Genomic DNA, 13,623 nt, shown 5'->3' with positions numbered 1-13,623 from the left:
ACGGGACGGAAAACATGAAATTTTGCAATAATCTTACGCCACCCTTGCACAAAACGACGATATTTTTTCTAATTTCATAGACAACAGAAGACTGTATTTTTTCTACATAACCCCCCCTGAATTTAAAGCTGGATCCGCCCCTGAAGCTAAGAGAATATTGCATTATCATTATTTTCAATCCATGAGTGTCTTAAAAGGGGACTTTCTCTTAAGGCCAACGACACTAAACTGTCCTAAAAAGGGCTCTATTTGAAGGTTCCAAGCAAAATTGAAACATAATGAACACATATTGGAACAATTGTCGAGAACTTCTTCATTAATTTCCATTTCAACGTTCTTTCAAAAGTTGACTCTTTATTCCAAAAATAACTTGTAGCATAACGTTTTCTCTCCACAACACTTTAAAGTTGATACCAGAAAAACAAACAGTTTTCAACCAAGTTTATAAACACTAATTTCGATTATAAGAGCAAAAATGTAATTCAACGTTTGTACAAGGACAAAGACGCAAAAAATCCCATTAAACACGTTGCCGTTAATTCGAACGAAATTACCTGAAATCTGCGTTAATTCCCAAGCGAAATTAACCATAACTAAAATCTAACGAGTTAAAAATTACCACATATGCCTGGAAATTACTGTGGCTTAATAAATCACAGAGTCCAGTTCTTTTAAAGCTGAGGCGTCAGCCAGAGCATTCTTTTACCATATGAAGAACCATCGGTAAACTAATTAAGAGCGGTAATTGATTTCCTCGACATATCCAATTTATAATATGATCGATCGGATTGATCTATCAGAGTGACGGCTTGAATTCGACGATCGAGATAGACGGAGAATTAGAGGAATTGCCACGTTGTCGAATCGCATTCAAGCTTGTTAACATGTTAACAGATAATATTTATGACGAGGGATTCGGTAATGTTATAAAACAATCAGCAATAGATCAAGACTGGGAAATTCCACCTGAAATTTCTGGGCAATTATAAAGAGATTTCCTCAGCTTTCATTTCAGGTTCAAGGCATGATTGAATACCACGCATAAAGTAAATTGAAGAGAAATTGTTAATAGGAAGAGCTAGATGGTATGATGGACCAAACAAAATTGTCAAATAGTCCATCGAGTAATGGTAGCTGCCACTATAGATTCTCGCCCTCTGTGTGAATAAGTTAGTTTCTAAAATGATTGCCATCAAGTTAATACTTGAACGTACATGAGTGTCAAATTTCGAGAACGTGAATCTCTAAATTAAAAAACAAATTATCTCACACTCCGCACCTACAAAAGGGTATCGGATAGGACTTCTTATATTCACAGTATTTCATCGTCTGATAGAAATAGCAATTTTATATCCCGCTCTTCCAAAACTTCCGCAAGTTCTTTCTCTTTTGTATCCTTGTTCAAATTGCTTAGGCCTAATTTGACATAATCCAGGTTAAGGATAGGACATCGATCCTATAATATCGATGGTAGCCATCGATGTTGACATCGAAAGGTAATATCGATGTTAAGGAAACATCGACGACATAACATCGATGTTTGTTTGACAACATCGATTTGCCATTGCACACAAATTTTAAATTGATTAACTTATACTTACATAATTTTACTTTACTACTACTACCTATGATATTAAATAATCTAAATTTATTCAACTTATAGTTGCCGCATTTTTCGGTCAACTGACTGCAAAAAGAGGCTTTTTTTCGTCTGTATCGGCACTATCAAAGAGTTCGCAGAAAATTTTTCTATCTAGTATCAACGACAAGTGTCCGATGTTTTCATTTCAGGATCTAACATCGATGTTTTACCGATGTCCCAAATTTCCAACCTCGATGGAAAAAATATCGAACATCGAACGAATTACATCGACGTTTTTCTCCCATTCTTAATCGAAGTCCAAACATCACTGTTCATTAGCATTTAGCTTATAATACGAATTAATTAAAAATAACTTAAAGAGCCGCCAAATTAAAATGTTTGTCTAGTTCATTTCCATTCAAACTGCATGTAAACTAGGAAGAAAAATGTTCATTAATCTCCCATTAATACAGGTCAATGTGTTTCTTTCGAAAATGGATGAAGTGTTAATATTGGCAACCAGGCGACGATCAACGATAATTATTTTGTTATTCGATCATGCTCAACATCTCATTATAAAATTAGCGTTTTTTATAATTTTTGAAATACGGCAAGTCATTACTTTTTCTCTCCGCGAGTGGGCTTTATTTCGTAAGTGAAGTTGGCTTTTAAATCGATGCCTGACCATTGCGTAGCCTTGATTTACAATTTTTTTTTCGTCGATAGTTTCAATTCATCCATCAATAGCCACGTAACAAAACGCGCAGCAATCGAAGTGAAAAATTCTTCAGATGTCTGCTGTAATTGTATTCAAAATGGTCACTATTATATCACCATTAACAATAATAACAATAAAAGAATGCGTTTTAATACCCGAATTTATAGACGTTTGAAAGCTTTTAAACCAATAAGAATCCGTTCTACTCTTTTCCACATTGGTTTTGAATGTGCGGCTTATCTCATTTTAACGACTTCCCGTTGATTTTTATGCTTCTAATTGATATTTCGGCCATTTTATACGGTTTATTGGTATTTTTCGGAGATTAGTGGCTGGGAACTGCTAATGGACGATTATCGTAATTAAGGAAGATTAATGCTGTAGGCAGACGACTTAATTTATAGCAGGTTGGTCTTAGAATTCAACTATAACTTAGAGTGTTTTGGGAGAACACGGAAATATTTTGAAAATTCGTTCAGGAGGTCAAAATAAGAAAAAAAAACTCAGATGATTTGAAACGATTCTTAACCGTTTCTGTATTTTGTGACTATTTTCCACTTTAAAAGCAATACAGCCAAATAATTGTGGCATACACAACAAAATTAAACTAATTCAGAATTTTTCGAAATTACCCCTACCAGCACGCTTTGCAATCTGTCGTATTATGATTTCATCCACCTCCAAAGGCCAAATCCAGTGGATTTAAATCTGCCGATCTCGGCGGCCAAGCATGAGGTCAACCGGCGACTAAAATGAGGCGGGGCCTGATCATGCTGAAAGTGCATTCGGTGTCGAACGATAGAGAACATCATCCAGCATGTTCGTTGAATTGTCTTCCAAAACCGTCAAGACTTTTCCATCTTCTTAAATACTTTGAACCGGTTGAATGTGAAAAGACTTTGAACTGTTTTTCCTAACTACCGTCCAAACGGCCAGAAGTTATTGTATTTGAAGCGCACCTTTAATCCGCCTCGTATTAACACCGGGATTCTCTTCGGCCATATCGAGAACATTCTCTTCACTCTCCGCAATTAAACCCGTCTCTCGTTTAGGATGAATCCTTACGCTTGGAAAAAATCCAGTTTAACGGACACTTGCAAAGACTTTTTGGAAAACTTTTCGACTAGGAACTCTTTGATTAGGAAAACTCCGTCGATGTTCACCAATGCCATGTCAGCATCCTCAGTTACCACTTGATTTCAGAAACGGTTAACGGAAAATTGAAAAAGTTAAAAAAAAGGTTAATTTACATTATTTTCACCTCCTGAACGCATTCCCAAAATACTGTTCGTTCCTCCCGAAACACCCTGTATTCCACTTAGTTATAGGAAGAATTATCAAGTTTATTATACCGAGTTATTCAAGGGTCTAGCCTATAATGCATATCTATTTATGAACGATGTTTCCTGAAAATGTCGTTTTTACATACGAGGACATACATTTGATTTGGGACATTTGAGCCCTGTAAATGCGTCAAATTTACATGTAATTATCGCACATGAATCATCATCAGATTGAGATGTGGTTAGTAAATACTGGTTTGCTCCCAATTAGGAATAGCCGACAACAATAAAACCTTAAACGGTACCTTCCTGTTCCTTGCTCACATTTACCGAATGCAAATATGTGCATATTCAAATTCAGTGAATATTTATGGAGAAACTATTCAAATGGCGATCATAAAACGTATCCAACCATTTAATAGAAAATACGCCGGACAACACAATATCGGTCGTAACATTTCATTTCTAAAGCTGTAGGATGTCGTATCGCTTGTATAGGCTAACTTTTTTCTAATTGCCGCGACAAATTGAAACACTCGGTGTAACTGTCGTGTTGCCCAGCTTGGTTCCCGTGTATTGCAGATGGCGCCCATTACTTATTTCACTTCGCCTAAGAAATCTGATGGAAATAATCCAGATTATGCTTGCCTGATCTGGTTGATAACATCTCAGTTCTAGCTGAAGAGTTTAAATGAAATTCGACACCTTTTTCCTCGGGTAGATAAATGAGATGATTTTTTATGGTCACTCAAACGAGAAATGTTTAGAAACTTAACTAAGCATAGTTGGGAACTTTATTAAATTGGATTTGCCAGCAATAGACGGGAAATATTCAATGAAATCAGCAGATAAAAAGAGAATATTTGGAGAAATGGAACCGACTTACTATAAGGTTTTTACATTTTTTTGCCTTGCGCTAAGTAATAATCTAATATGTTAATCAAGTTACATCAGTGGGTCCCTTTAGATGAAGATGGGCATGCATTTTGTTGTCACTTCCTGGACCTTCTTGTTGTATTACGACATTTTCATTATTCAGCTTCGTCAACCTGCAAAATTGATTTGAAGTCACATTAAACCCTCTGGAAAATTTCTGATCCCAATATGCATCCAAACTCCTTTGTCCAGCCGATCATTCTAGCTCTAAACTAGATTTACTTTCACTATAAAGCGAATAATTAATATCTACTTAATATTCAAAGCCATAGGGAACCAGAATAAAACAATGTTCCAATCGACGATAAAGTACAAAGGTATAATCGAAACTGAAACTAAAACCCGACAGGCCCAATCCCGAATAATTCCTGGAATAGTCCCATTAAAAGGCCAATTAATCGGACTACCGCCATTTTGGGAAGCAATACGAGACTATTTTATTGGCTTATATTGGTCAAAGGAATTAATGAACAGGTATATGACTAGATTATATGGAGCCATTAAAGGAGGATTTATAAATTTATATTTTATGGTGCAATTTAACGAGGATTTGCATAAAATATTGTAAAAGCGTTATTATCAATGTATGCAAACCACTGTCATCAAACTAGGAAGTCCTCGCAGTTGCAATGTGGTAAATGCCTCAATAAATGTCGTTGAATATAAGAAATCAATGTGTATATTACTTCAGACATAAAATAAGGGGCTAGGAAAATATATTTGTTTTCTGTTGTCTGTTCATTCCAAGCCTAGTTCTCACTGATGCTAAGTTTATCAACCTTTCCCGTGGACTTCACGTGCTTCTTCCTGTTGCTGCTTCCTAAGATTCATCGACTTCCTGCTACAATTTCAACTCTTCTTTCTCTTTGTCAGCGTTTGACTTGCTATAATTTCTTTCAGCTGCCATTTATCATTTGTGTCCTTCGTCCCTGGGTCTTTTCAAAATAATCAGTAGTCAACATTTTTAGACATTTAAACAAAAACCTTTAACTCTTACATTAATTTGAAAAAATTGCCATTTTCAAAAACTCAGTTGAACAACGCAAAAACATATCTATTTTTAGGTGAAAGTGATTTGTAGTTGAGTCTATATCTCATAAAAAAGTGACTTTTAAAAAAAAATTGTTATGAAAAAATAATTAAAAATGATTATGTTCCTTTTGCTATTCGCACTTACTGCTCTATGAGTGCATGGTCAACTCAAGCGCCATCTGAATACACTTAGTTTTATAATTAATTCTTAGATTCGTCGTAGTTAGAGCAACCAACGAGCCCAAAACATGTTTACCATCCACTTTAATTAAAAATCCGATTCCGCTTTAAGAGGCAGCAGCTCTTATCTTGCACCTGCAGATTATTGCTGATCGTTGCCAACACCGTTTTTTGTATGAATTTAAACCGTATTTTATTGAAGAAAATCGATTTGCTTTATTAACGCACCGTATTTTAATTAAAAAGAACTTTCAGCCCAGTACTGAATGCGATGATAAATCAGCGATAGCATTATCAACACTTTATCAATAAATTTGCAAAAAGTTTCTTCTTATTGAATTTTTTCTTGGTGGTTTTCAAACAAATGAAATTATTTTCGGAAAAATTCAAATAATTTGTATAATATATTTGTTTCATTAACTGCAAATCTAGAAAATCTTTTCTGGAATTGTTCACGTTCATCAACGTGCGCTTCTAAATTAATTTCCTCTCAAAAAGTCTTAGTTTCAGAAGAAAAAACCGTACGAATTTATCCAAAAGTTTAGAACCGAAGCGGAAAGTTTGAATTGAAAATCTTGTAAAAACGTATTCTCCTTGCATGATTGTCTCAAGAGTTGTAGAAAAACTGACAATAATCTACTATTAGCAAAATAATACAATTAAAACGCTTAAAAAATGCATAAAAGAGTCGTTTTGCTTCAATGTGATTTTTGCTTATTGGAAAGATCGATGAAAACTGAAATTGAACGTGTTGAATCAATGAAATTAATGGTTCAAAAAGTGACTGAATGAGTATTGGATTTTGGTAGTTGTGTGTGTTTTATCTGACTTACTTTTAGTTTTTTGATTAACTTATTTTTAAAGCAACAATTTGTATTATATTTTTCTTCCTTGCTTAATTAATGAGCAAGGTAAAAATAATTGAAATTGTCAGGCTTACTATCTTCAGCAGACAGGAAAAAAATCGAGGACGAGACCGAGAACGTAGTAAAAATGTATGCTCTAACGAATTAGCAAAAACGAAGTACAGATAATTTGAGTGGCTTAAGTTAATTCTGGTTTAAACCCATTACCTTGTCATGAAGAAACATAAGCCGATTTACGCAAGACGGAGATGGAAACGGACAAGACCGACGAGCTCCATAAAAAAACTGGTCAACTATTTCGAAAAACCAGTAAAGTACTCTGGTGGTTTTACGAGTACTTTTCGTGCAACGCACTCATATTTACCGCGATATTTTATGGCTATTTTGAGGTCATTTACGGTCACCGGCTGTGAATATTCAAATTAGTGGAAAAGCTGGAGAAAATTCAAACAGAAATTGGCCTTCAAGCCAGGAGCAGCAGAAGTTAGCAATGAGTTGAATGCAAAAAAGCAGTCGTAAAGTCTTAAAATAGTTTAACGTTTAAAACGTAAATTAAAAATTAGTACAGGCGAGTCGAATCTTTAGGTAAATTTACATTATATTGAATAATTTGCTGCGTCTCATGACATTCTGATATTGGAGTATTTCTGCTTTTTTCAAACGGATCGATTCAGCTTAATTGACAGGTTAATCAATACCTCTAATATCACCTTGGAATATCTGTTTGTCTGGAATCTGGCTTAATTTTTATGTGGATTTGCAAACCTACCTGTTTTTACTTAACCATTGCGTCTTTATATTTGATTGAAGCAGCGACTTCATTAAGTTCCCTTCCCAAACTTTTCAGAAATAGCTCATTCAGCATTTCTCAAATGTAACAAACCTTTAAAATAAGATTATTAAACTGTGCAGAACATGGACTGTCTTGGTCAGAATAAAAGCGGTTCATGACGTGTTTGATAAAACAGCCAGAAACTCCATATCTATCTATAAAACCTCAACTAGATCTCAGTACGCATGTATATGACAAAAAAGTGTTCCGCCCAACTAGACAACGCCTTCACCTTTTTTCATTAATTAGATTCCGAAATATTATAAGTAGAATTCTCAATTAATTAGGCCAAAAAGTATTACCGGTATTTTCCGGTTGTTGGAGTTCTGAACATATTTATAAGCTAATATTTGACGTGTTTTCAATTTGTTTTTTGTAAATACACAACCGAGAAGTATTCTTAAATAATTTGTCAATAAGTCACAAACAAGGTAAAAACGGCACAAAATACGGAGACTAATTCATCATACTAATTTCAAAGAAAATATTTTGTTGAGGAAGAAAGCAAATAATATTTGGCAGAATTTGCTACCAATTTACTGAAGTTATTAAATCTTTAATAGGTACAAATTAACACTCAATTGACAACTCTACAAATAATGTTTAAGTTGTTTTGACAAAAAACAATTTTTCTCATCAGGACTTTGCTTTTATGACTAAACCTTTCAAACATCTGTTTGTTATTTCTCATGATCGTTTAGCTGTAGAGGAAAGTCGATTAATATAAAAGAATACAATTATAGAAAGAGTCACGTAATCAAAAGGTAAAATAACATCGAGTTTCAAATATCGAAGAAAATATATCCCCCATCCATATCTATATAAGGCAAACTGTTCTCAACATTTTCTTCAATCATTATTAATTTTACAAAGAGTCCCAAGAGCGTTTCTAAGAAGAGTAGAACAGAATTTGCCATTTTCTTTAAGAACTATTAATGTAATGAGCACGTACAGGCACGTATATCTTTTCACATAAATAATGGATACTTCAGCTTGAGAACTGCAAGTAAGTATAGATAATATGTATATTTGACCTCATCCAATCGTACGTATGTATTAATGTTTAGATTAATTTAGTCTTGTTTCTTTCCGAGGCTTCCATTCAAATGTTTATTACAATTATTACCCACCCGCGTTATCCTTTATGGCTTTATTTCATTGAGAATATTTAAAATAAAAGCAATATTTCCTCATAAGACTAGATGATGTAACTGGTGAACTGAACAAGATCTATTTATTTAAATGCTCCTATTTAGAAAAAAACAACAATGGGGGCATTCAAACAAAACGCCACTGACAGCCAAAATGAATACGTTCTGTATCGGCCGCATTATTAAATCAACTAAATATATCACCTGTCATTTTTCTTTATCCGGTCGTACACAGCGCTACAACCTGTATATGTCCGCTTGTTCTGTTTAATTCGAGATGACTATCTTTCATATTGCATCTTTGCCTAGGCTCAACCTTTAACCATTAAACCGAATAGAAGTGGGCATCCACAGCATCACCATCAACATCAACATCATTAAATTTATCTATTGGGACACTGATTAGATTAGAAGCTTTAGTGATCTTCAAAATCATTAACAGAGTCAAAAATGACCATTTTTTGGGTGGTTTCTATAGCAGAAAGCCTGCAAAAATCTTTCAAGAATCTTTTAAAAAAATCAAGTGGGTATAAATCCGGGTCTCTTGCGTACCAATGTAATTCAGCCATTCATTAAATCCATGGTATTTCGGTAGGAGGTCCCAACAATTTAAGAAATATGCTTCTTGTCTGATTACCACTTACATGGAATATTTCCAAAGATCAGTAGAAAGATATATCTTTTTCCTTCTGAATGAAATCGGAAACGCATTTTTTTTAGTATTTATGACAACTTTTTCAAATAATTTGAAGCTTCAAGTTAGACTGTTGAGGAACAACAAAATGCTGAAATTTTACCACAACTCCATCAGCTCGAAAAGAATATTATTTAAATGAAACGTTTAAAATTCAGAAATTAATTCACTGTCCTCTCGATTTAAAGCTTACAATTTTTTTGGAAAGCTCAGTTCAGGAAAACGTAAAAGATTTGAAGAAAAACATATTTTGATTACCCAAGCTTGACGAAAATACTCGCCCGATTCCGAACGCTGAGAACATTTTATTATTAATAAATATGGTCTTGTAAAAAGTATTGCAAATTATTTGGCACAACTTTCATATTGAAACACCGTTTGATGATTACAGTTTGACAAAAAAATTGTGCCGTACTTTTCGGACACAACACAACCCGATTTTTAAGATTTTAGAACACAGTTAAAAGTCATCATGTTTGTTAAAACACATCTAACTGTTTAAAAACCAGATGCTACCTGTAGTAGTTTTAAGTAGATTCAGACCTCAACACTACTCCCATTATCTACATTTGAGTTTCCCACATTTGCCCAATAACTCCAAATATCTAGTCAATTTATTACTATTGGTTAAAAGTCGATTCTTTTTCCAACTACAAAAATATTATGATAAGCTGCTTAGTGCTCTTTTCGGTGGCCTTATATGGCCACACACCGTTTCTAATGCAAATTTCACAGAAAAAAAGCCTCTCCAGTTCACTTTTGAACGGTTTTCTCATTAGGAGTTATATGTAAATGTCTGCGGTCATCAACGTCAATTTTAATAACTAATGAATTAATTTATTGCCGTTAACGAAATTAAATTTCCCAAGCCGGAATCGAACAATGTGCGTTTGAATTATGAAGGTTTATCAGCTGTATTTACTACTAGGTTAAAACAGTTCGCTACAAAAGACTGGTTTTACTAATAAATAATGGATTGTGACTTTGCCTGAGGATGTCAGGTGGAATCTTGAGTGGAATGTTGATCAGGATGCTAACAACCTTACTTTGTGCAAATCTATCTGATTTTTTCGAACTTCAAATAGAATATCTATATAGCAAAGCGCGGGCCGCTGTTTATTCGATTACTTAAAAATCCACCACGATTATTGTTTGCATGGCAAGCAAATCTTGACCTGCAAACTTGCAGTTGAACCGAAATTAAATTGAAAAATATCTTTTATTCCGCTGAATTTTTTTGCAGACTTCTACTTTTACCTTGCGCCACAAACGAAACACTGAATTGAAACGATAATTCTCAATTGCGCCCATAGAGGAATTCACTCCTCATTCATCCATTTACATTAGGATTTTTTTTAGAAAACTGCAGCCAAAAAGTAAATTAGATAAACTTCTTTGACCAGCCGTTTTGCAATGGAAAGATCGCAAAGATCACTAATGGAATTGGACACTTTTCTTGTGTAAAAAATCAGTGATGCGCGCAGAAAAGTTGAGCTCTCATCAACGCCAAGCAGAACATTTGGTCGACCAACAACAGAAAATGTTTGCTAAGTGATTTAAGTTCGGCCCAAAACAAACTAAAACATTATTAGAAAAAAATAAAAAAACGGGTAATATTCAATTCTCTGCAATAAGGCGCCGACAAAACAATGAAACCGCTCCAATTCACGTTGAAAAACTGAAGTTTTCTGCAATTAAATTGATGCAGTAGAACCCTCATCATCGTCTCAATCAAGGTTCCTAATTCGTCGATAAACACGGTCGCAATTTCGAAAAGAACAATTCAAAATCGCCCTCAAAAACCAGTCTCTGTAATGCACCAGCCTTACCGTTCCCATAATTATCTCGGCATTGGTTATGTAAATTGTCGGCAAACTCGAGAGATCCACCAAATTATACCCTTTGCGGTACCATCGGTACGCCTGGGAGTTTTTGCACTAGAAAGCGTATTTTAAACAAATTAAATCATCAAACTTCAGGTAATATCGCGCTCAAAACTCAGGAGAAGATTTTCATGGCTACAAAGCCAAAAAAATTATTATTAGGATAAATGCATCAAACTGGAGCAGCAAATCAAGTTTGGGCTGCTCCTAAGCAACTGTATTTATAGAAAATGCAAAAAACACACACTTGAAAAATTTAATTCAAAGAATAATATGGAATTACAAATTTGCATTATCAGAAAGTTTGAACCAAATTTTTGAAGGTTTTCAAATATAATTTATGAACTAAGTCAAGTGACATTTTAACACATTTAATCTTATATAACTTCTTTAAAACAATTTTACTGAACAACCTTTAAAAATATTTTCAAATAATTAAGATGCGAATGAAAACTAATTTTTAACACACTGGGGCTTGTTTAAGTTGTTAAAAATTGTTTCTAGGCGCCTGGCAAACTTGAACTTTTGACCATTAAAAATAGTGTTATTACTAAGGAATATGAATGGAATATTTCAATAAATGAGTAAAAAATAAGAATTTACTAATAAAACTGTATAAATAAAGACACGGAATGGCATAGTGGCTTTAATAATTGCAGCGAGCTCACGCTTTCTTCAAACAATTATAACTAATAAAGTATAAAAGATAATTATTCATTATACCATTTAAGCTCGACAGCAATCAAAAACTGGAAACGCAACTGCAAATAAAGAAAATTACGAAAAAGCAAATAAAAGTTAAAATTCCAAATGGCAAAGATTGAGGTCGTCCCGAGAAAGAAACACTAAATTCTTCAACCCACCATTTCTTAAAACTCTTAACATAACATATACCGTCTTTTGTTATTCGCAGGAACATTTATCAGTTTGAAATGCTTTAAAATGTTCAACATGCAAACAAACTGTATCAAATTACATTAGATACACAAAACGTCGGACATAATAAAGAATAAATATAGGAGAAAAACTATATCTGTTTAGAGTTTCCGAAAACTCAATTTTCAAATGTCGATCTTTCGCTTGAAGTAAGTTTCTTGTGTAAAAAAGGTTGCTTCATAAATGTGGGGTTTAACGTCGGTTTTAGCATTTTAATCGATTTTTTCTGGTTTTCGCAGCCTAATTAAAAATCTTGTCAAATTGAGGAAATTTGATAAACTTCAAAACCGGATCAAACAAGCCCGTAAGTGTAAAATCCCAAACAGGTGCTGCTTTTGGCAAAACTCCTCAGTTTTATAAGTGGTTCAAAATGTAGTGAGAGGATAGAATGAAGAAACACGGTATTGTGTCTGATACGAAACGTGACGTCTGGAATACGCCCGTGAACGATTTTTTTCTTACCTTAACTACTACGCTTTTATCTCAAAAAATTATCTTTTTAACTCATAAGTTGCATAAAAACTTCTCAAGTCAAAAGTTGGAGAATTTTTCTCCGACAAAGAATATTGTTTAAAAATAACAATAGCACCTGAATGAGCATAGCATACCTTTAAAGTCCCAGCAGCATTTCGGAGAATCGTCAATTAGATCTCAGGACGATCATCTAATGCCGACGATTAAAATCCAACCAAAGATAATCCAAAGCAAAGCAAAAATAAACACAATAAAATAAATCACAAACACTAAAACAAAGCACTCTAAACTAAAACTATGTTATAAAACTGTGAGTACTTAAAAACACTGACTGTGGTATTTCACCGTCGAATCGCTCACAGAATAACCCGTAAAACGGCAATATTTAAAAATCAACACTTGCAAGAAATGTTTTTCATCCTGTTGACAAAGAGACACCTGTCAAAGGGTTTCTGGTTCTGTTCGAGCGAATAATACACGGTAGAATAAGCACGAGCTTTTTTTCTTTATTCCTGCCTTTAACTCAGTCCGCATACCATGCAGCTTGTTGCAATTTGAAAAAATCTGATCAAACTACCGAAACTAAACACAAAACGGCAGGCATCATTTCGCAAAAAAATCACCTGTTCTGAAAAACTTTACATCAAACCAAAGTCGCGAGTTTTATAAAAGCGCAAAAGCATTCTCGTAAGCTTTGCTGAAGTCGTGGCGTCGATCGCACGCCATCAACATCGCAACCAACACTGAATCCGGTTGCCGAAGAAGTTTTTGGATGAAAAGCTCGAGTTATTGCGAGTTTAGCAACGCGCACCACGTGAAATTTTCAGGAGCTTTTCGGGAAAAGCCAATGGGAAATTGTGAAGTCAGTGCGCTTCAGGAGCGGCAGGAATACTGTTCGCTTCCTGAAAATATGCCAGTCGAACAAGACTTTGAACAGGAAAATTAATAAAAAGAAACATTTTTTGTCTAGATGCCCATTGCCAATTCGGCTCTTAAGTTTTATTAAGTTTCGTTTCGGCTTCGGAAATAGTTCTAAAATCGTGTTAGACGAAAAAA

At 34.3% G+C, this 13,623-nt stretch overlaps 1 protein-coding gene across 1 annotated transcript in view; it reads right to left on the bottom strand.

The window, feature by feature from the left end:
• LOC109536006 (protein prickle) overlaps positions 1–13,423 on the bottom strand; it is a 244,034-nt gene extending 230,611 nt beyond the window's left edge. Inside the window, exon 1 of the mRNA XM_048667669.1 lies at positions 12,702–13,423. The gene's annotated coding sequence lies outside the window, so the exon portion shown is untranslated. The remainder of the gene's footprint in view (positions 1–12,701) is intronic.
• Between the last annotated feature and the right edge of the window lie 200 nt (positions 13,424–13,623).

This window comes from Dendroctonus ponderosae, unplaced genomic scaffold (assembly GCF_020466585.1).
Source record: "Dendroctonus ponderosae isolate FM_Combo_2020 unplaced genomic scaffold, Dpon_F_20191213v2 Dpon_F_20191213_6, whole genome shotgun sequence".
NCBI classification, from domain to species: Eukaryota; Metazoa; Arthropoda; class Insecta; order Coleoptera; family Curculionidae; genus Dendroctonus; species Dendroctonus ponderosae.
The sequence above is the reverse complement of the archived record's forward strand: the minus strand, read 5'-3'. Positions and strand labels throughout refer to the sequence as shown.